Source organism: Lutra lutra, chromosome 1 (genome assembly GCF_902655055.1).
Source record: "Lutra lutra chromosome 1, mLutLut1.2, whole genome shotgun sequence".
NCBI classification, from domain to species: Eukaryota; Metazoa; Chordata; class Mammalia; order Carnivora; family Mustelidae; genus Lutra; species Lutra lutra.
Genome location: NC_062278.1, coordinates 78,773,450 through 78,794,393, shown reverse-complemented (window position 1 = coordinate 78,794,393; position 20,944 = coordinate 78,773,450).

Sequence of the window (20,944 nt, the reverse complement as noted above, 5' to 3'; positions counted from 1 at the left end):
TGATTTTGTTTATTTGAGTCCTCTCTCCTCTCTCTCTAATAAATCTGGCAAGTTTTATCAATTCTGTTGATTTTTTCAAAGAACCAGATCCTGGTTTCATTGATGTGTTTTATCAGTTTGTTGTTTTTATTATTATTTTGTTTTGTTTGTGTGTGTGTTTAGTTTCTATTTCATTTATTTATTCTCTAGTCTTTATTGTTTCCTTATTTCTACTGGTTTTGAGTTTTTTCTGTTCTTTTTCAAGCTTCTTTAGCTATAAGGTTAGGTTTTTATTTGAGCTTTTTCTTGCTTCCTGAGGTAGGCCTGTGTTGTTATAAGCTTCCCACATAGAACAGCTTTTGCTGCATCCCAAAGATTTGACAAGTATGTTGTCATCTTCATCAATCTTTTTTAATTTGTTGAGACTTGTTTTGTGGTCTAACATGTGATCTGTCTTGGAGAATGTTCCATGAGGAATCACATCATTTTAACAAATTTTGCAGCTTCATGTTCAAGTGGTTCAGAAATTTGCAATTTGATAGGTACCCTCAAAAATACTGCATTCAAACATATAGTAAAAAAATATATATAAATACAATTAACCTAAATGTCATAAGTGGGTTATAGATAAAATAAAAATGTATGAGAACTTAAATAAAAAGGAGGGGTGCCTGGGTGTGTCAGTCAGTTAAGTGTCCAATTCTTGATCTGGGCTCAGGTTGGAGCTGTGTCTTGAGTTCTATGCTGGGCATGGAGCCAAAAAAAAAAAAAAAAAAAAAGGAACGGAGTGGCCAGGGGTAAAGATAAACTTCTCTTGGGTGGGAACATGAAATAAGTAATTCACCTCTGGTGAGAAACTCCTATAGGATAATGGTGACTCAATCATGAGAGATGGTGGTCTGGATTCAAGGTCACTATGAGCCTCTCACTAATGGAAGTAGAATAGGGTGAGCCTCTCATTAATATAAATAGACAAACAAGAAAGTATATTTGGAGCTCTGGCTTATATAGAGCTATGGACCTGGTGAGGTGAGACTCTAATTCACCCTTAGGACAAGCAACTGAACAAAGAGTGACAGCCACAGTTCAGTCACAGGTAGTATCTTGAATTATCATTTTAAGACTTGATTCTTTATTGAGAAACCTTGGATTTGTGCCATCACATATCCGCTAGCCAGGTCAGGTATGCAGAGGGATGAGGGTAGAACATAAAAACAACAATAAACCCAAAATATTCCAAAAACTTTCCATGTAAATTGAGCCTACAAAGTGAATATTACAAAATATAACAAGAAACCTAATGATAAGAGGAGGAGTCAAGATGGCGGAGAAGTAGCCCCCTGAGATTATTTCAGGTAGCAGGAGATCAGCTAGATAGCTTATCTAAAGATTGCAAACACCTACAAATCCAACAGGAGATCGAAGAGAAGAAGAAGAGCAATTCTAGAAACAGAAAATCAACCACTTTCTGAAAGGTAGGACTGGCGGAGAAGTGAATCCAAAGCGACGGAAAGATAGACTGCGTGGGGGAGGGGCTGGCTCCCGGCAAGCGGCAGAGCAACGGAGCACAAAATCAGGATATTTAAACGTCTGTTTAAAGCCTCCAGAGGCTAAACCGGGGTGAAGCCCACGCGGGGGCAGCGTGGCCTCAGGTCCCACAGTGTCACAGAAGGATAGGGGGTGTCTTAGTGTTGCAGAGCTTACAGGTATTAGAACAGGGAAGCCGGCTAGAGAGACAGAGCCAAGGAGTGAGCTCACAGCTCAGGGTTACCTTGAACCAGTCGCAGGCTCGGTGAGCTCAGAGCCCAGGGAGACGGGAGTAATTGGGCACTATTCTCTGAGGGCGCACTGAGGAGTGGGGCACCGAGCTCTTGGCTCCTCCAGGCCAGAGACTGGGAAGCTGCCATTTTCATTCCCGTCCTCCAGAACTCTACGGAAAGCGCTCAGGGAACAAAAGCAAACCCTAGCGAATTGCTCAGCCCAGCCCCTGGTAAGGGTGGTGCAATTCCGCCTGGGGCAAAGACACTTGAGAATCACTACAACAGGCTCCTCCCCCAGAAGATCAACAAGAAATCCATCCAGGACCAAGTTCACCACCCAAGGAGTGTAGTTTCAATACCAAGGAGAGCAGCGGAATTCCAGAGGAGGAGAAAGCAAAGCACAGAACTCATGGCTTTCTCTCCATGATTCTTTAGTCTTGCAGTTAATTTTTTTTTCTTTTTCAATTTTTTTCTGTTCTTCTGCTAAATTTTTTTTAACTTTTACCCTTTTCTTTTTTAACGTTTTTTAACTAGTTTATCTAATATATATATATATTTTTTTCTTTTCTATATTTTTTCTTTATTCGTTTTCTCTTTTTAATTTTTTTTTTCTTTCTGAACCTCTTTTTATCCCCATTCTCCCCCCTCACGATTTGGGATCTCTTCTGATTTGGTTAAAGCATATTTTCCTGGGGTCTTTGCCACCCTTTTAGTATTTTACTTGCTCCTTCATATACTCTTATTTGGACAAAATGACAAGGCGAAAAAATTCACCACAAAAAAAAAGATCAAGAGGCAGTACTGAAGGCTAGGGACCTAATCAATACAGACATTAGTAATATGTCAGATCTAGAGTTCAGAAGGACGATTCTCAAGGTTCTAGCCGGCCTCGAAAAAGGCATGGAAGATATTAGAGAAACCCTCTCGGGAGACATAAAAGCCCTTTCTGGAGAAATAAAAGAACCAAAATCGAACCAAGTTGAAATCAAAAAAGCTATTAATGAGGTGCAATCAAAAATGGAGGCTCTGACGGCTAGGATAAATGAGGCAGAAGAAAGAATTAGCGATATAGAGGACCAAATGACAGAGAATAAAGAAGCTGAGCAAAAGAGGGACAAACAGCTACTGGATCACGAGGGGAGAATTCGAGAGATAAGTGACACCATAAGACGAAACAACATTAGAATAATTGGGATTCCAGAAGAAGAGGAAACAGAGAGGGGATCAGAAGGTATATTGGAGAGAATTATTGGAGAGAATTTCCCCAATAGGGCAAAGGGAAAAGCATCAAAATCCAGGAGGTTCAGAGAACCCCCCACAACATCAATAAGAATAGGTACACACCCCATCACCTAATAGTCAAATTTACAAGTCTTAGTGACAAAGAGAAAATCCTGAAAGCAGCCGGGAAAAGAAGTCTGTAACATACAATGGTAAAAATATTAGATTGGCAGCAGACTTATCCACAGAGACCTGGCAGGCCAGAAAGAGCTGGCATGATATATTCAGAGCACTAAACGAGAAAAACATGCAGCCAAGAATACTATATCCAGCTAGGCTATCATTGAAAATAGAAGGAGAGATTAAAAGCTTCCAGGACAAACAAAAACTGAAAGAATTTGCAAACACCAAACCAGCTCTACAGAAATATTGAAAGGGGTCCTATAAGCAAAGAGAGACCCTAAAAGTAGTAGATCAGAAAGGAACAGAGACAATATACAATAACAGTCACCTTACAGGCAATACAATGGCACTAAATGCATATCTCTCAATAGTTACCCTGAATGTTAATGGGCTAAATGCCCCAATCAAAAGACACAGGGTATAAGAATGGATAAGAAAACAAAACCCATCTATATGTTGCCTACAAGAAACACATTTTACACCCGAAGACACCTCCAGATTTAAAGTGAGGGGGTGAAAAAGAATTTACCATGCTAATGGACATCAGAAGAAAGCAGGAGTGGCAATCCTTATATCAGATCAATTAGATTTTAAGCCAAAGACTATAACAAGATATGAGGAAGGACACTATATCATACTCAAAGGATCTGTCCAACAAGAAGATCTAACAATTTTAAATATCTATGCCCCTAACGTGGGAGCAGCCAACTATATAAACCAATTAATAACAAAATCAAAGAAACACATCAACAATAATACAATAATAATAGGGGACTTTAACACTCCCCTCACTGAAATGGACAGATCATCCAAGCAAAAGATCAACAAGGAAATAAAGGCCTTAAATGACACACTGGACCAGATGGACATCACAGATATATTCAGAACATTTCATCCCAAAGCAACAGAATACACATTCTTCTCTAGTGCACATGGAACGTTCTCCAGAATAGATCACATCCTCGGTCCTAAATCAGGTCTCAACTGGTATCAAAAGATTGGGATCATTCCCTGCATATTTTCAGACCACAATGCTCTGAAGCTAGAACTCAATCACAAGAGGAAATTTGGAAAGAACCCAAATACATGGAGACTAAACAGCATCCTTCTAAAGAATGAATGGGTCAACCAGGAAATTAAAGAAGAATTGAAAAAATTCATGGAAACAAATGATAATGAAAACACAACAGTTCAAAATCTGTGGGACACAACAAAGCCAGTCCTCAGAGGAAAATATATAGCGGTACAAGCCTTTCTCAAGAAACAAGAAAGGTCTCAGGTACACAACCTAACCCTACACCTAAAGGAGCTGGAGAAAGAACAAGAAAGAAACCCTAAACCCAGCAGGAGAAGAGAAATCCTAAAGATCAGAGCAGAAATCAATGAAATAGAAACAAACAAAAAAAAAACAATAGAACAAATCAACGAAACTAGGAGCTGGTTCTTTGAAAGAATTAATAAGATTGATAAACCCCTGGCCAGACTTATCAAAAAAAAAAAAAGAGAAAGGACCCAAATACATAAAATCATGAATGAAAGAAGAGAGATCACAACTAACACCAAAGAAATACAGACAATTATAAGAACATACTATGAGCAACTCTACGCCAACAAATTTGACAATCTGGAAGAAATGGATGCATTCCTAGAGACATATAAACTACCACAACTGAACCAGGAAGAAATAGAAAGCCTGAACAGACCCATAACCAGTAAGGAGATTGAAACAGTCATCAAAAATCTCCAAACAAACAAAAGCCCAGGGCCAGACGGCTTCCCAGGGGAATTCTACCAAACATTTAAAGAAGAACTAATTCCTATTCTCCTGAAACTGTTCCAAAAAATGGAAATGGAAAGAAAACTTCCAAACTCATTTTATGAGGCCAGCATCACCTTGATCCCAAAACCAGACAAGGATCCCATCAAAAAGGAGAATTACAGACCAATATCCTTGATGAACACAGATATAAAAATTCTCACCCAAATACTAGCCAATAGGATTCAACAGTACATTAAAAGGATTATTCATCACGACCAAGTGGGATTTATTCCAGGGCTTCAAGGTTGGTTCAACATCCGCAAATCAATCCATGTGATACAACACATTAATAAAAGAAAGAACAAGAACCATATGATACTCTCCATAGATGCTGAGAAAGCATTGGACAAAGTACGGCATACCTTCCTGATCAAAACTCTTCAAAGTGTAGGGATAGAGGGCACATACCTCAATATTATCAAAGCCATCTATGAAAAACCCACCGCAAATATCATTCTCAATGGAGAAAAACTGAAAGCTTTTCCGCTAAGGTCAGGAACACGGCAGGGATGTCCATTATCACCACTGCTATTCAACGTAGTACTAGAAGTCCTAGCCTCAGCAATCAGACAACAAAAGGAAATTAAAGGCATCCAAATCGGCAAAGAAGAAGTCAAACTATCACTCTTCGCAGATGATATGATACTCTATGTGATAAACCCAAAAGACTCCACTCCAAAACTGCTAGAACTTGTACAGGAATTCAGTAAAGTGTCAGGATATAAAATCAATGCACAGAAATCAGTTGTATTTCTCTACACCAGCAACAAGACAGAAGAAAGAGAAGTTAAGGAGTCAATCCCATTTACAATTACACCCAAAACTATTAGATACCTAGGAATAAACCTAACCAAAGAGGCTAAGAATCTATACTCAGAAAACTATAAAGTACTCATGAAAGAAACTGAGGAAGATACAGAGAAATGGAAAAATGTTCCATGCTCTTGGATTGGAAGAATAAATATTGTGAAAATGTCTATGCTACCTAAAGCAATCTACACATTTAATGCAATTCCTATCAAAGTACCATCCATTTTTTTCAAAGAAATGGAACAAATAATCCTAAAATTTATATGGAACCAGAAAAGACCTCGAATAGCCAAAGGAATATTGAAAAAGAAAGCCAAAGTTGGTGGCATCACAATTCCGGACTTCAAGCTCTATTACAAAGCTGTCGTCATCAAGACAGCATGGTACTGGCACAAAAACAGACACATAGATCAATGGAACAGAATAGAGAGCCCAGAAATAGACCCTCAATTCTATGGTCAACTCATCTTCGACAAAGCAGGAAAGAATGTCCAATGGAAAAAAGACAGCCTCTTCAATAAATGGTGTTGGAAAATTGGACAGCCACATGCAGAAAAATGAAACTGGACCATTTCTTTACACCACATACGAAAATTGACTCAAAATGGATGAAGGACCTCAATGTGAGAAAGGAATCCATCAAAATCCTTGAGGAAGACACAGGCAGCAACCTCTTCGACCTCAGCCTCAGCAACATCTTCCTAGGAACATCGCCAAAGGCAAGGGAAGCAAGGGCAAAAATGAACTATTGGGATTTTATCAAGATCAAAAGCTTTTGCACAGCAAAGGAAACAGTTAACAAAACCAAAAGACAACTGACAGGATGGGAGAAGATATTTGCAAATGACATATCAGATAAAGGGCTAGTGTCCAAAATCTATAAAGAACTTAGCAGACTCAACACCCAAAGAACAAATAATCCAATCAAGAAATGGGCAGAAGACATGAACAGACATTTCTGCAAAGAAGACATCCAGATGGCCAACAGACTCATGAAAAAGTGCTCCATATCACTCGGCATCAGGGAAATACAAATCAAAACCACAATGAGATATCACCTCACACCAGTCAGAATGGCTAAAATTAACAAGTCAGGAAATGACAGATGCTGGCGAGGATGCGGAGAAAGGGGAACCCTCCTACACTGTTGGTGGGAATGCAAGCTGGTGCAACCACTCTGCAAAACAGCATGGAGGTTCCTCAAAATGTTGAAAATACAACTACCCTATGACCCAGCAATTGCACTGCTGGGTATTTACCCTAAAGATATAAGCGTAGTGATCCAAAGGGGCACGTGCAGCCGAATGTTTATAGCAGCAATGTCTACAATAGCCAAACTATGGAAAGAACCTAGATGTCCATCAACAGATGAATGGATAAAGAAGATGTGATATATATACACAATGGAATACTATGCAGCCATCAAAAGAAATGAAATCTTGAAAAAAAAAAGAAAAAAAAAGAAATGAAATCTTGCCATTTGCAATGACGTGGATGGAACTAGAGGGTATCATGCTTAGCAAAATAAGTCAATCGGAGAAAGACAACTATCATATGATCTCCCTGATATGAGGGAGAGAAGATGCAACATGGGGGGTTAAGGGGTAGGAGAAGAGTAAATGAAACAAGATGGGATTGGGAGGGAGACAAACCATAAGTGACTCTTAATCTCACAAAACAAACTGAGGGTTGATGGGGGAGGAGGGTTGGGAGAGGGGGGTGGGGTTATGGACATTGGGGAGGGTATGTGCTATGGTGAGTGCTGTGAAATGTGTAAACCTGGTGATTCACAGACCTGTACCCCTGGGGATAAAAATATATTATAGGTTTAAAATAATAATAAAATTTAAATTAAAAAAAAATAAAATAAATAAAATTAATAAAATAAAATGTGATGATAATTGTAGAAATCAGAATGATAAAAACTTCTGGATGGAGGGTGAGAAGTGAAACAATTGGGGAGGAGCACACAGGGGACTTTGGAAGAACTTGCAACAAAAATGGAGGTGCATAATTTATTAAAATTCTTTAAGGCAACATATACACCTATGCACTCTTCTGTATGATATACTTTCTAATAAAACAAATGGAAAATTACATAGAAAACAATTTTTATGATATCCCAAACTCAGTTAGTGTACCTGTTCAAAAAGTTGCTTCCTGATGTAGAATATTTGGCTATAATTTTTCTTACTCTCACTTATTCCAATTTTGAATTCTTGACTCCCCTAAATACCAAATATGATTATAATACGGTGTTTTGTTTAAGCATGTGTGATTAAAAGGACACCACTGAGAGAAAAAGGAACCCTCATCAGCTGTTGATAGGAATGCAAACAGGAAAACCATTGTGGAAAACAGTATGGAGTTTCCTCAAGAAACTAGAAATAGAAATGCCATTCGATCCAGTAATTCCACTAATGGGTATTTACTCAAAGAAAATGAAAATATTAATTTCAAAAAGTATATGCACTACTACATCCACTGAAGCATCATCTAAAATAGCCAAGATATGGAAGCAACATAAGTGTCCACTGACAGATAAATGGATAAAAGAGATGTGGTACACAATGGAATATTACTGAGCCATAAAAAGATAAGATCTTGCCATTTGTGACAACATGGATGGACTTAGAGGGTATTATGCTAAGTGAAATAATCAGAGTGAGAAAGACAAATACCTTATGATTTCATTCATAAATGGGATCTGAAAACAAAACAAACAAAAAGCAGAATCAAACCTATAAATACAGATAACAAACTGATGATTGGCAGAGGGAAGGGTAGTGGGGTGATAGACAAAATGTGTGTGTTAGTGTGGTGGGAGATATAGGCTTCCAGTTAATGAGTGAGTAAATCACAGGAATAAAAAACATAGCACAGGGAATATAGTCAATGTTGTAATTGCATTTATGGTTGATAAATGGTAGCTACTCTTATGGTGAGCATAGCAGAACATACAGAGTTGTCAAATCACTATATCATTCACCTGAAACTAATGTAACATTGTGCATCAAGTGTACTCAAAAATTTTTTTTAATTAAATAATAAGAGGACACCATTTAATTGTGGTAATGTGTAATGTTTTCCAACTGCTAGAAGTGGAGAACATAATTTTATGTTTATGTTTCTTCCCACTGAGGAATCTTTTCTCATAGATTTATATAATATTAAAAAGGTGTCTTTCAGGGGCACCTGGGTGGCTCAGTCGGTTAATGTCTCCCTTCAGCTCAGGTCATGATCACAATGTTCTGGGATCAAGGTTGGGCTCTCTGCTCAGCAGGGAGCCTGCTTCTCCCTCTCCCTCTGCCTGCCACTCCCCAGGTTTTTGCTCTCTTTCTCTCTCTCAAATAAATACATAAAATGTTTAAAAAGAAAGAAAAGAAAGGTCTCCTTCATTCTACCAAACTCTCTATCTGGGTTAGAGATTAGAAGTGAATTTATTTATTTATGTATTTATTTATTTTGGTATGAAAGTCTGGAGACTGCCTCTAGAACGCTGGTAATTCATTCAAGGAAATACTATCTAGGCATAAAAAGGCCAGTTGTTGAAGCCAGAACTGCCAGTGCATTATTGCTCTTTTTTGTACAGTTTGGCATATGTTGAGAATGTATTTCGGACTATGCTGAAGTTCAGTTCGTTAGAACATGAGTTTAAGTTCATATTTGGAGAAACATGCAGAGTGGAGAAATTAATAGGAACCAATTTTAATCCTACTCATTTATTTTCTATGATACCGTCTTTTATAGAAGACTTTAACCCACTATGTTTTCACACCTCAGCATTTCTTTCTCATGATCCCCTAAGACTTTGTTATAGCCTATAAACTGGAAATGTAACTTTTAAAGTTTTCCTCACTAGATAAATAGGCAAAATTCGTACAAGTTCCTGTGCAGATTACAAATCAAACACAGTCTTTAAAAGAATTACTTCTCTTGCTACATCCTGTAAAACATTTTTTCCTTGCTAGTTTATACCTACTTATAAATAGACACATTTATCCTACGATTTAAATCATTTAAAGCATCCTTTTGCATAACGTGGTAGAAAATGTGCTTTTACTTTGACACTGGCTAGGACTAATGAGTACAAGTCCCCTTCTGCGTAAGTTATGAGTATATTTTAAGAATATTTTACAGTGGGACGCTTGGGTGGCTCAGTTGGTTAAGCAGCTGCCTTCGGCTCAGGTCATGATCCCAGCGTCCTGGGATCGAGTCCCACATCGGGCTCCTTGCTCGTCAGGGAACCTGCTTCTGCCTCTGCCTGCCATTCCGTCTGCCTGTGCTCGCTCTCTCTCCCTCTCTCTCTGACAAATAAATAAATAAAATCTTTAAAAAAAAAGAATATTTTACAGCGAAAATTTAAGTACCAGTGTTTTTTCCAGGTAATACAATAGTTACAGTGTTCCCTAAAAACTTGTGCTTTGTGCATTTAATTAAACTTGCCAGAAACTACCATTCCTTCTATGAAAGATACTAATACTATGGATAGAAATTTACATAAAAAATATGCTTGCAGAGTTCATGGTGTTCAGAGTTAAAACATGCAACTTAAATTAGACCAAGTTTTATATAAATATTCTGTGGGAATTAAAAATATTTAGAGCTGAGTCAACAATTTTTATACAGACACCCAAACACACATGAATGTATATGTGTCTGTAATTATTTCTGTTTTCCAAATTGCTTGCCTCAAACAGTTGAGATGAAATCAGCCTAATTCTGAGAGAAATGCAGCTTTCATTTGACACAAATAGTACACAAAGGTAGGTCCCTGAAAAATCTGAATATTAAAATCTCCAAAACTTATTTTAGCCAATTCTGAGACATGACAATTCAAATCAAATCACTTTATTTTTGTTTGTTTTGAGCAAATCTATTGAAGTGTGTGTGTGTGTGTGTGTGTGTATACATACATACACACAGATATCATTGGTGTATAAGTTAATTAACTTTCACAAAACAAACACATCTGCACAGTGAAGACTTATATCCAGAAAGAGAATACTGCTATATCCCAGAAGTCTCCATCATACCCCCTTCTAGTCACTACCCTATCCACAAAAGAAGACACTATCTGATTTTTAACACCATAGGTTAATTTCCCCTACCTTCAAATTTTATATAAGTGGAATCATATGGCACATACTCATTTATGTCCTTTTTTTCCACTCAATATTATGTTTGCAAAATTTATCCATGTTGTTTTATATATTTATTTTTCACTCATTCACATTTCTGTTTAGTATAAAATAATGATTTTAAATCTTTCATGACTATATACACTATGTTAAAGATATTGTATTTTAAAAATATTACTTTAAGAGTCACTGGCTTAAACCTAGCATTATAACAGGGCATAAAATTTGGTATCAGAGGACCTGAAGAAAAGTTAGTAGCAGAACCCCTTTATAACTCTTCCTTCCTAGGTAGGAAAAGCTGATCTTATTTCTTAGTTTACATAGCAAACCCCTATTAAGAGGCTATTTTATCTTTGGGTAAGATACAAATGTAATGATCTGAAGGGGCATGTGCACCCCAATGTTTATAGTAGCACTGTCCACAATAGCCAAACTATGGAATAAGCCAAGATGTCCATCAATGGATGAATGGATAAAGAAGATGTGGTTCATATACACAGTGGAATATTACTCAGCCATCAAAAAGGATGAATACTTAACATTTACGTTGACATGGATGGAACTAAAGGGTATTATGCTGAACAAAATAAGTCAATCAGAGAAAGACAATTATCATATGGTTTTACTCATATGTGGAATATAAGAAACAGCACAGAGGATCACAGGGGAAGGGAGGGAAAACTGATTGAGAAGTAATCAGAAAGGGAGACAAACCATGAAAGACTCTTAACTATAGGAAAAAACTGAGGGTTGCCGGAGGGGAGGTTGGTAGGGGGAATGGGGTAACTGGGTGATGGGCATTAAGGAGGGAAGGTGATGTGAGGAGCACTGGGTGTTATATCCAACTGATGAACTATAGAACTCTACATCTGAAACTAATGCTGTACTATATGTTGGCTAATTGAATTTATTTATTTATTTTTTTAAGATTTTATTTATTTATTTGACAGAGAAAGAGATCACAAGTAGGCAGAGGCAGGCAGAGAGAGGGGAAAGCACGCTCCCTGCCAAGCAGAGAGCCCGCTATGGGGCTCGATCTCAGGACCCTGAGATCATGACCTGAGCCAAAGGCAGAGGCTTAACCCTCTGAGCTACCCAGGTACCCTGGCTAATTGAATTTAAATTTAAAAAAGAGGCTATTGTAATTTATCATATTCTTAATGCAGTAGACCCTATTTGTTGGCTCATAAAAGAACTACTAAAACTAATTGCTTTCAAAACCAAAGCTAAAATTTTTCTCCCTTTCCTCTTTAGAGGGTGAAAAGTCTAGGTATATATTTTTTCTCAACCTTTCTAACGATTAGGCATGGCCATGTAAAACAATCCCGCCAGTGAAATTTAAGAGGAAGTTTTCTGGGGATTTCTGAGAAAGACTTTGCTTTTTTGTATGGAGAAGGCAAAAGAATAGCCAATACTGAGGGAGAAGAACAAAGTTGGAAGAATGATACTATCTGATTTTAAGACTTAACTAAAAAAGCAACAGTAATCAAGACAGTGTGGTATTAGCAAATGAATAGAAAAACAGATCAATGGAACAGAATAGAGAACCAAGAAATAGACCACCATATATAAAGTCAATTAATATTTGACAAAGGAGCAAAGGCAACACAAAAGAGCATAGATAGTCTCTTCAACAAATGGTGCTGGAACAACTGGACATCTATATGTAAAAATTAAATCCAGAAACAGACCATATACCCAACACAAAAATTAACTTAAAATGAATAATAAACATAAATGTAAACTGCAAAACTACAAACCTCCTAGAATATAATGTACAAGAAAACCTAGATGACCTCTGGTGTGGAGATGCTTTTTTTGATACAGCACCAAAGCCACAATTCATGAAAGAAATAATATGGACTTCATAAAATTAAAAGCTTCTGTTCTGTGAAAGACAATGTCATGAGAATGAGAAGACAAACCATAGACTGGGAGAAAATACTTGCAAAAGACACTTGTGATAAAGGACTGTATCCAAAATATATAAAGAACTCTTAAAACTGAATAATAAGAAAACAACCTGACTAAAATGTGGGTCAAAGACCTTAATATACACTTCAACAAAGAAGATATATGGAAGGAAATGAGCATATGAAAAGGTGCTCCACATCGTATGTCATCAGGAAAATGCAAACTAAAACATCAGTGAGATACCACTATACTCCTGTTAGAATGGCCAAAATCTTGAGCACTGAGAACACCAAATGCTGGCAAGAACCTAATTCACTGCTGATGGGAATGCAAAATGGTACATCCACTTTGGAAGACAGTCTGGAGGTTTTTTACAAAACTGAACATACTCTTACTATGTGATCCAGCAAATACACTCCTTGGTATTTACCCAAAGAAGCTGAAAACTCACGTCCACACAAAAAGCTGCACATGAATGTCTACAGCAGCTTTATTCATAATTGCCAAAACCTGAAAGCAAACAAGATTTTCCTCAATAGGTGAATGGAAATAAACTGTGGTATATCCAAACAATGGAATAGTATTCAGCACTAAGAAGAAATTATCTGGGCGCCTGAGTGGCTCAGTTAACTGCCTTCAGCTCAGGTCATGATCCCAGACTCCTGGGATCGAGTCCTGCATCGGGCTCTCAGCAACTCTGACTATCTCCCCTCTCATGCTCGCTCTCTCTCTCTCAAATAAATAAATAAAATCTTAAAAAAAAAAAGAAGAAGAAGAAGAAATGATCTATGGAGTAGCCTTACATGCATATCAATAGGAAAAGAAACTAATCTGAAAAGGCTACGTTTTGTGTGACTCCAGCTATACAACATTCTGCAAAAGGCAAAATTGTGAAGACACTAAAAAGATCAATGGTTTCCAGAGGTAGGGATGGGAGGAAAGGATAAATGGGTAGAGCAAAGAGGATTTTTAGGATAGTGAATAGACTTATGATAATATAATGATGAATATATGCCATTGCACATTTGTCCACAGCCACACAATGAACAACATCAAGAGAGAACCCTAATATAAACTATGAACTTTGTGTGATTATGATGTGTTAATGTAGGTTCATCAATTGTAACAAATATAGTGTTCTGCTGAGTGATGTTGATAACAGAAGAGGATATATATGTGTTCAACCAGGGAATATACAAGAAATCTCTGCACCCTCTCCTTAAATTTATTATGAACCTAAAAATACTCTAAAAATTAATATTTTAAAAAATAAATATGTCAAGAAAGGGGAAAAATGACAATTCAAAAAGAGACAAGCATAAGAGAACAATTTATCGATGTCATTCTTGACCTTATCTTCCTATCTTTCTTCTGAATATGATTCAGCAGTACTATTGCGACCTCGAAATAATGAACATGGAAATGAAAAGGTGATACACCTAAAGTGGTCAAGCCAAAGTATGATAATCAGCAACTTGGATTATATCATAATGGTGCTGAGCCAATTTTTAGACTCATTGTTCAGTAAATTAAGTATTTTCCCTATGATTTTACCCCATGTTATTTGAGCTTTCCATTAGTGCAGCTAAAACTATGTCATTGATATACCATTTATCCAAGTAATCAAGATAGAAACATGAACTGAAGAATATTGCTTAGAACTATGCTGTATTTTACATTGATTTCTTGAAAAAAAAAAACCATACTGATTGAAAGTATAAAACTGGGAGATCATCCCATATGAATTATGCCTAGTTATGAGATAACTGCAATATTTTCAGATTATTTCTTTAAAACAATATCATGAATTTCTTGCTGTTGTAGCATAACTTGAGCAAATATCTTACAATTGAGACTCTCTGGGGTCCACTGGAGAATGCTGATGGTAGACTGTTACTTAAGCACCTAGCAGGAATCCCCAGAGGTCAACGGACTTCAAACAATTATTATTTTAGCGGTTACAGAAAATATAATTTAACATCTTCCTTTAAACAGGTAGACTACTGTAATCATAGTTCTGAAGTGGTTTATTGTCTCATTAAATTAACAGTTTCCCACAGACTTTTGGTGTCTGGTTTTGGGGTTGAGAAGTTAGGAGAAAAGCATTTAAAAGTCCTTTGCTCCTCCTGTTGAAAGTGATTAATCCTTTATTTGCACCTATTTATTCTTATTTGTAGCAAACATCCCTTTATCTCTCCCTTACTGGCTTTCTAAAGCTACATCTAAATAAGAATAAATTATACTTCAGCTTTTTTTTTATTTAAAGCACATTTGATGTTTATATCTATATCTGGATATATCCCAATAGGTATTTTATGAGTATTTAAAATCTATCTTAAAACACGGCATCTTACTAACAATGTATATTTCTTATGTTTGTGATAAAACGATACACTGTGTTGAGTTGGTTTAAACAATGCAGTCAGAAAATCTGTCCTCAAATTCCATTGTTAGTAATTTTGTAGTAGAGAGGTTGAGGAATCATAAGAAAAACTATGTTAACATTCCTGCTTTGTTTGTTTGGAGAAGCACTGTTTTTATACAATTGAGGGCCCAATTAATGAATTTTTCTATTTTCTCTACATTTTATAGCAGGAAAATCAAGGAATTGGGGGTTTACAGAACAGTTGTGTGGTATTTGTAAAACTGAAAAATATCTGCATATTCAGATCCCCTGCTTTTGATGTCTAGACTACTTTAATGGACCTCATTCACTTAAACTAAAAATCACACTGAGGCATAGAAATGATGACAAATATTTCCCAGAAAAGCCCAAAATGAGCATTCTTTCTTGTAATCCACTGATTGTAAACAGAAGAAAAGCATCAAAGAACTCTGATATGATCTTTTAAAAGTACATTTCCCATGTTATATTAAATTTCTAAAATTTTATTCATCTAGGAAGATAAATAGGAAAATAAAATTCCATATAAAAAGAAATAGATACAACTACTCACATTTTCCAAATGACAAATAATATAGCTAAGACTCGTAGACACCCAGTGTTATTTGTCAAACCATATGCAAGCATAGTGTAAGGAGAAAATGCTTATGTAGCATGTAAACCAGCCTTTGACCAGCTCTGGCACCTAACCAGAAGTCATATTTTTGGAGGCACAGATGTCTTCAGCACAGATAGTGTTCTATTTAACACCAGGGGCATGTCTTTTTCTACTTACATTTCCTGGAAAATAAGCACATATTTTGTAACCAGTCTATGAATAATGAAATACCTTCTCATGAATGGCTGACTTCAGAAGGTTCAGGGTTTCAACCTGGGTAAACAAGTATATATTTGTATGTCTGTCTAGGTTTATGTGTACTTATGCTACATTTCATAAACTGTTTTACAAAAAGGTTTCTGAAGGCCTCTGCTGACTTCTACTTCCCACATTTTTGTGAAGGGGTAGAGGGGGTGGCTCTTCATTGAAGGCTTCAAGTCATGTGTTTCTGTCTTGAGACAAATCACAGACTACTTTAGTAAGTAGAGCATGGATTGTCTCAAGATGCTCCCCAATCAGTAGCATTCTATTGGAAGACAAAGCAAGTAAGTGCTCTTAGTTTATCAGAGAGGTCCTAGAGAGACTTCTGGCTCATAGAAAGAGTCAAGTAAAACTTTGATGATTATGAACTAAAATGAGAAAGAATACACATATGTCCTAATAAAGGAAGAAACAGAGGTGGAAACCAGTTAGTTGTGTGTGTGTATGTGTGTGATGTGTGGTGTGTCAGGGTAGCGTGGGGGTCAGCCATAAGGGGTCTGACCTCTAGACATTAATTCCTCTTGTTACATTCAGCATCTAAGTTTTTGATTCCTTCAATTATGTCCATTGCACCTTGGTGAAAATGCTGAAACATCCTCTCTTCACATCCCTCCCCCAACACTCCCCATACACACACATACAGATGGATAAAAAGAAGATCCCTCAAGGTTCTTTTCATGAAGACAGACGATACAGTGGGTTTGCAAAATGGCCACAAAGATTACCCAGGCATCTTTTAATTAGGGACTCAATGAGTTTCTTTGGGTTCTCAGAGACTGAATGAGACGGAAACTACAGAGATAATTAAAAGTCAATATACATTTTAAATTCCAGTTTTGTTTAAAGAAAGTTACACAAAGTTGTGAAAACAATTCATATGTTACTTATTATCTAGAAATTTAGCCCAATGTTCATAGTAGCATTGTCGAGAATAACCAAAATATGGAAAGAGCTGAGATGACCTTCAACAGACGTAAAAAGAATATGTGGTCCATATATACAAAGGAATATTACTCAGCCATCAGAAAGGATGAATACCCAGCTTTTTCATCAACATGGATGGGACTAGAGTAGATTACACTAAGTGAAATAACTCAATCAGAGAAAGTCAATTATCATATGGTTTCACTTATTTACGCAACATAAGAAATAGCATGGAGGACATGAAGAGAAGGAAGGGAAAAATGAAGCGGGGGGAATCAGACAGGGAGATGAACCACAAGAGACTATGGACTCTGAGAAACAAACTGAGAGTTTTAAACGGGAGGAGCATGCGGGGATGGGTGAGCCTGGTGATGGGTATTAAGGAGGACATGCATTGCATGGAGCACTGGGTGTTATACACAAACAATGAATCATGAAACACTATATCAAAAACTAATGATGTACTGCATGGTGACTAACACACCATAATTTAAAAAAAAAAAGATGATGACTGAGGGAAAAAAAAATTTAAATATCTGTAACATTTTCTATCCATTTGAGTTTTGAGTTGCCAAGTGGATTCTGGGCTTTATTTTTTTCTGAGGTGATTCTCTTACATTTCAGTATCAGTAGGTGGCCATGGTACCTGATTTAGGTATCCTTGTCTAAACAGAGTATAAACCATGCAATTAAAAATCCTAAATCATACATAAACAGTTATTTTCTTTATAAACATACAATTGCTCAAAAAGCAAACTGATTTTTTCCCTAAGTACATACATTTTATGTGCATTTAGTTCGTATGAATTTCCATTACTATAAATTTTTTTCCAAGTCTGTACTGATTCATCAATTTAAAAGTGATATTAATCTCTGCACCCCCTAATAATATTTTGAAAATGATAGTAAATTGTAAATTGTATTTGTACTAATGGTGGCACCATTGTAGGTATTATATAGAAATAATAGCTCTGCTTTGAGGGGCTGAGTCTTGCACTTTGCAAGTATTATTATACAAGAGTTTCAGAGATGCATCCCTTGTATAAAATGTGCCCACCCTGTAATTATATGATCATTGTGAAATATTCAGAAAATCAAAACATATAAAGAAGAAAGTAAAAATCATCCATAAGCCTAACACTAAGAAATACAATTATGGTCTTTGAAAAAAAATAACTGCTAAAATGTTTAAACAAAATATTAACTTATATTTTCCTTATGATACAAAATTAGAATAAGGTTAGAAGAAATACTACATTAGTTAAATACCTCAATCACTTAACTACTAATGCTCTGTAACTCCTGCTTATTCGGATTTATCTTCACCCCCTTCCCACTCTGATTTAAAAGGAGCACAACCAAATGCCTTCAGCCACACAGTAGTCCTCCTCAATCCCTTTCATTCTCCTAAAGACCAAGTCCTTTTGACTCTACTTCCAAAATAGACCTCCATTCCTCCATCTTTGCCGTCACTCCCCTCATCTACGCCTCCATCATCCTGTACCTAGACTATGCAAGAGCCTCATCTTTGTCTCCCTGCTTTCTTCCATTTCTGTCCCTTTAAAATAGTCTCTCATTCAACAGCTAATTCCAGGCTGTTTATTCTAATAATCAAATTATTAGATTTATTTATTCAGTCATTCATGGCCTTGACCCTACTTTGTACTCCATACTTTCCAAGGTACCAGAGATACATCAGTGAATAAAACAAATCTCCTCTCTCGATGCAACAACTACAGGTTCTGGGATTTCTCAGGACTTCTCAGGCCTCCATGTTCTTTCTCAGATGCCTGTTTAGGGAAAACTTCTGTGTCCCCCAGTCTCCCCATCCCACCCCACCCCACCTGCTGGATTAAGTGCACATACTTGTATTTTCAGGATTTCCTGTGCATTCCTGTCTCTCAGCAGCTACCTACACTATATTATCATGGTTAATTCCTTTGCATCCTTCCTATGTTAGACTGTGAAGTCCTCCTAAGAAGGGACTCTATGTTTCCACTCTTGTTTATTAGATGACATCATGACCCCATAACCTAACTACCAGTTATTGGAATACTTGTTTGGAAAAAAAGGCCCAGAGAATTTAATTTCAGTATCATACAGAAATGAAACGGCAAATAAAAAACCTAATGAAGCGTCTCAGGTTCAGAATTCCATTCTGGCTTTTCTTTCTTGTATCTCTAGACATATTTTAGAATCTGATTGATTGAAAATGGCCCTAAATAAGGTAGGGATCACATAAAAGGGATCAGGTTTGTGGAGACTAAAAATACAGTCAATACCAAACCCATTTTGAATCTTCCAGCTGGGTGATTCTCTACAAATTATATAAATGCAAGACTTATTTTTCTCATTTCTATACCAATAATTGATATGTAGGTCATGAAATATCTAGCCAGTTTTCCTGCAGGCAGATGAAAATGTGGTATGATGCTTAATGGTGGATTATATCCATGTAGTATGAGTTTTTATTTATTTCAATTACTGGCAATTTTCTGACTCTTCTCCTTGAGGTCTGGGTCTATCCCTTAGGCCTATTCATCTCCATCCCTTCTATTTTTCCAGGGATAGGAATGTAGTAGGGTGTGTTAGACAGTGGTTTACAGTCAAACATAATTGGTCAGATTGCTCAAAAAATATGTTTTTTTCTGAGATTCTGTCTGCAGAAAGAACATTGAATCCACATGTGTTGTTTTCTCCTGTTGCCATTGACATCCAGCAGTCAACATCTGGTCTGTTTTTGGTTTTAAAAAACTTTTCTTTTGTTTTATTTTGTTTTGGTTTTTGTTTTAATGTGGCTTTCCTATTTTTCTAAACTTATCCCAGATGCCAAGATTGTCCAAATTCTAACATTTTTTCCAGGCTTTATTTTGTATGGATAATGGTTCAGTAAGTGATTATTATCACTTTCCTCTGCAAAATGAAGGATGATAATCCTTCTTTATGTTCTCTTAAGCTTTTCTAAAGATGAATTGGCTTTTTAAAACAAAGTATTTTAAAGCAGAATTTTATGCTTTTTAAATTAAAGGGGTATTTTTTAAATAATTGAAAAAAGTTGGCTTAGTATATCAGAACAATAATATATTCTTCATCTTGGCTCAGGAGGAATTGGCTTGATTTTGCAAAGACCAAAGTATTCATTTTTGTCAGTGCCAATTCATTCACCTTCTTTTTTTTTTTTTTAAAGATTTTATTTATTTATTTGACAGAGAGAGATCACAAGTAGATGGAGAGGCAGGCAGAGAGAGAGAGAGGGAAGCAGGATCTCCGCTGAGCAGAGAACCCGATGTGGGACTCGATCCCAGGACCCTGAGATCATGACCTGAGCCGAAGGCAGTGGCTTAACCCACTGAGCCACCCAGGCGCCCTCATTCACCTTCTTAATCTTGGTTTAGAATATATAATATTGTATGGAAAGTGGAGATCAGAGAACTAAGGGTACCCTTTGAGTTTTATTAGGAGGAAATAAAAATTCACATTAAAACTTGTCTTGGAGTGACTCACAGATTCAACAGGGATCATTCTCCAAAATAAAAATGACCCAATGTTTAGGGGAAAAAAGATAATAAGAGGCTGTGACCAGCCCGAGTTTTAATTCTTAAAGAACCAAAATTCTCTGTTCAACCTTAACCCATGTGAATTTCTTAAATCTCAGCCGATTTTACTTTACAACTGGAAAGTATCAGGACCACCATGAAAAAACAGACAATAATTTGGTCTTAAAAATTATTAAGTAAATATTGATTTCTCAGGAGAAAAACTCAAACCACAGACATCCACACCCAATAACTAGCTAATCTACTCTAAGTGCCAAAGATGAATAGTAAAAAATAGAAAAAGAAACTATAGCTTTTATCCACAATTCAACAGGTATATTAAATACCAAAGGCAAATTTCAGTTATCTAGAGCTTAGATTGGTAAATACTTGA